We start from the raw sequence: 4,723 nt of genomic DNA on the forward strand, positions 1-4,723 counted from the left end.
TAGGTCTGTAAGATCAGTGACGGATTGTAGTTTCCTCAGGAAGTCAGTGGTGTCTCGAAGATAGCTGGGAGTGCTAGTAGTATAGGGCCTGAGGAGGAAGTCTACATAGCCAGACAATCCTGCTATCAGGGTGCCAATGCCTGAGATGATGGGGCGTCCAGGATTTCCAGGTTTATGGATCTTGATCACTTTCATTACAGTGTGTATGGTAATACCCATTGTTTCATGTTCTCTGTGTATATAAATCTCCCCACTGTATTTTCCACTGAAGGCATCCGATGAAGTGAGCTGTAGCTCACGAAAGCTTATGCTCAAATAAATTTGTTAGTCTCTAAGGTGCCACAAGTACTCCTTTTCTTTTTGCGGATACAGACTAACATGGCTGCTACTCTGATTTCTTCAAACCAGTTATTGTATCTGGAAAGTGAAAGTTGGCTATTAAATAACTCATTCTAATGCTCAAATGTCAGCATGAGAATCGAAACTTTTTTTGTGGCTGAGAAGCATCACCTAAGCTGTATACCCTCCTCTAAGTCCACTCCTTATAAAAGTTATGCTCCATGAGCATCAAATCAACTTGTACAACATTTTTCAAGCACCACCCCAGTTGATGGCCCAGTGTGCACACTTCTGGGAGGATTTGTCAACCATAGATTTTGGCAACATAGAGCTAGCCTACAGGAGTTTACATGTGCATGGTTTCTCTGTTCATATTTACTAAATTTGAAATGAGGAAACAAGAACAAGCAGGTTGAAAGGTTTAAAATAGGTTTGAATGCAGCTAAATATCTATTACAAAAAGATACAACTGCTGAGAAAAAAGAAATGAACAAGGACCATGTGTTGTTCTGTTTCAAAACTGGATGTGCTACCACATTGAACTTTTCATGAGAAATATAATAAAATGGGTTGTCCTGCTGGACAAGCCCAGTGCCTCCAGTCTCAAGAGCTGTTCACCTCTTATGCAATCATCACCCAAAGGATTATAATTCCTCCGCCCTTTCCAGTGCTCTCATTTCCAAGATGCCTGGTCTCCATCTTTATCATTCCACTAGCAGCACCTTTCTGTTACCCTTGAACTTATTCCAGCCTATTTGTTCTTAAAAAAAAATCTTTACTTAGTTCTCCGTTCAGGAATAGCTCTACGGTTTACCACTTCAATCAACTCCCACCTCATCTATCAAATGTGGGGGAGAGACTTAAGCGAAGTCATGCTGGGCTCAACAGGGTTTAAAAAGTGTGACTCATACCGTGAACCAATGCCGGTCTCTGATGGCCACGCATCCTGTATCCGCTGTCTGGGAGAAACACATATCTTCCAGAAATGAGTACACTGCAGCAACTTGAAGTCGAGAGGAAGATGTGACAGGGATCTCACTTTGAAAATGCTTTTGATGGAGAAATCCCTCCAACCTCCGCAAGAGATGTCCTCCGGGGAGTCTCATAAACCAAGATCTCTAAGCAGTGATAAGGCTCCGACTTCCAAAACTATCAGGAAGTGAGCCTCGACCTCTCCAACAAGGGAATCTCACAAAAAGAGAGCTTCCCCAGAGACGGCTTTACCCTCAGTGTTTAACTCATCCAGAGAGAGCACTTATGAGAGGGCTCCTCCGGCACCGTCCCTCAGCAGACTTCTGCCAAGCCCCAACGCGCAGCACCAGAGACAAGATGTCAAGTCTCCTCCATGGCACTGACAACGCTGATGCGGAGCGCAGCACAAGCATCAGCACCACGATCAATGCTGCAGTCACCGGCACCAACTCCTGACTCGATTCCAGCTAACAAACCGAACCCGGCGCCGGTCAACGCTCCAATGGTCGACCGCAACACCAAGGCGGGACCAGAGCAACTCCTAAATCAGTGACATAGCGGTTTCTTCCTCACCGCAGTCACCACGGCTAGGCACCGAACACTCCCCAAGCTACATAACACGGTACTATCCTTCATCTCCTGCACTGATCTCCATGCATAGTGGCAGGGAAGGAGACATGCAGGACAATCGCTTCTCCTCCCAACGTTCATCGCCATGAAACCTAAGCCTCATCCCTCCGAACACTCACAGCCCTGGTATGCACAACACTGGTCTACGCATTACCACCTTACCCCATGTAATGGCCACAGTGGGATCCTTGGGCCACATACCAGAACCCATATTCTGCCCCCCCTTCCCCAGCCAGAAGGGGATTCAGAGTACCTCCATCCTTACCACACAGAGAAACCTCTGACCCTCCCCCACCCCCTACCCCGAGACAGAGACAGAAGAGGAAAAGATACTACCACAGGCAGACCTGGATGATTCACCACCTGCCCCACACTCCTCTTCCGCACCAGAGGAAGTACTGATACCATCTACCCTGCTGGCACCAGATAACCTGAAACAGTTCCAAGAACTCTTCAAAAGAGTAGCAAACAGCCAAGACATCACCGTACATGAGGTTCAGGAGAAACATAAGTTGTTAAAAATCTTACAGCTGGCATCATCGGCCAAGATCACCCTCCCCATGGATGAGGCTATAATGGAGCCTGCGGAGACCATGTGGCAAACACCAGCATCAGCACCACCCACCAACAAAAGGGCTGACAAGAAATACTTTGTTCCAGACAAAGGCATGGACTTCTTGTTTTCACAACCTCAAGCCAGCTCTCTGGTTGTAGAAGCTGCCAATCAGCACAGTAAGCAACCCCATTTCTGCTCCACACCACAAGATAAAGAACACAAGAGACTGGACCTCTTTGGGTGGAAAGTTTACTCGTCAGCCACCCTTCTGCTCAGAGTTGCCAACTATTCTGCTCTACTAGCAAATTATGACTACTCTAACTGTAGTAAAATACAAGAACTCGTGGAGGACCTCCCCAAGCACAAACATCCTCCATTCAACGTCCGTATTAATGAGATTCAGATAATATCCTGCACAGTGCTGCAAGCTTCAATGGATATAGCTAACACAGCTGCCCGAACAGCCACAACAGTTGTGGTTATGAGAAGAGCATCATGGTTGCAAGCTTCAGGAATTCCAAAAGAACTGCAGTTAAAAGTGGAGGACCTCCCCCTCAGTAGGGATAAACTATTCTCGTCTCAAACAGACGACATGCTCCTTACCTTGAAGGACTCCCGAGCAATGCTGCGCACGCTAGGCATACACCCACTGCCTAACAAACACCCATGGTTTACACCATACCAGAGGTCAGGAGACACCTCGTTTAATCATCAACAACCACGATATTTTGTCCAGAACAGAACCAAATACCGGGCTCAGAGACAACATGCTCCACAGAACCAGGCCTCATCCAACCGCCCATCTACATCTAAGCCACAATTTTGAATTATTGGTCGGGGGTATCCACAACCACCCCACACCTCTAGTGCCAATGGATACCCCATCCCACACTTTTGGTCACCACCTATGCCCCTTTTACTAAGCCTGGTCTGCGATAATGACAGACCAAGGGTATTGGAAATCATACAGTCTGGCTACACCATCCCTTTCACAACCATTCCCCCACCTTCCCCCCTGCCCCATCCCTCCTCAGGGACCCTCTCACAAGCACCTTCTGCAACAGGAAGTAGACCATCTCCTACTGCTGGGTGCTGTAGAACCAGTACCTCACAAATACCGAGGGAAGGGTTTTTACTCCAAATATTTCCTGACAGTGAAGAAAGGAGGGAGATGGAGACCAATCTTAGATCTCCGAAAACTCAACAGGTTTGTACGCAACCACAGGTTCAAAATGGTCACTCTGGCCACAATAATCCCAGTGCTAGATGGGGGTAGACTGGTTTGCAGCCCTCAACCTCCAAGATGCATACTTCCATATTACAATACATCCTGCCCACAGATGGTTCCTGCGGTTCACAGTAGGACCCAACCATTACCAACACAGGGTTCTTCCTTTTGGCCTATCCACTGTTCCCTGAGTATTCTCAGAAACACTCGTGGTAGTAGCTGCAGATTTATGACGCAAAGGAGTCATAATAGTCCCCTATTTAGATGATTGCCCACTCAAGGGTGCCAATTGACAAGAAATGGCATACATGGTGAAGACCACAATAGAGCTATTTCACCAGCTAGGTCTACAGATAAATGGAAAGAAATCCACCCTAGAACCAACTCAGCAGTTGGAGTTTATTGGAGCTGACCTAGACTCCATATAAGCCAAGGCAATATTACCAAACCACAGATTCACTACATTGGTCAATCTCATTTCCACAGTGACCATCAGCCCACAAACTTCAGTGAGAACATGCCTTCAGATTCTGGGACATATGTCAGCTACAACTTTCATAGTAAAGTATGCCAGACTCCATATGCGCTGTCTGCACCACTGGTTGAGCACTGACTTTGCACCCCGCAAATACTCTCTCAACAGAAGAGTGACACTACCACCAAGGGTCATGCTCTCACTGCAATGGTGGACACAACTAGGGAATGTATGCTCAGGGATTCCCTTTCAACAAGACATGTCCCCCCATCAGTGACTATGACAACAGACACCTCCTTGATAGGCTGCGGTGCCCACTTGGGTCACCAAAAAGTACAAAGCAAGTGGTCGACGACGGAAACCCGACTACATATCAACCTCATAGAACTCCGCACAGTACACAATGCATGCCACCACTTCCTCCCACTCACACATCAGACCTCAATCTCTATTCTCACCAACAATGTGGCATGAACGTTTTACATCAATCGCCAATGGGGAGACAGATCTCACTCACTATGTG

The sequence above is a fragment of the Caretta caretta genome, chromosome 12 (genome assembly GCF_965140235.1).
Source record: "Caretta caretta isolate rCarCar2 chromosome 12, rCarCar1.hap1, whole genome shotgun sequence".
Classification (NCBI taxonomy): Eukaryota; Metazoa; Chordata; order Testudines; family Cheloniidae; genus Caretta; species Caretta caretta.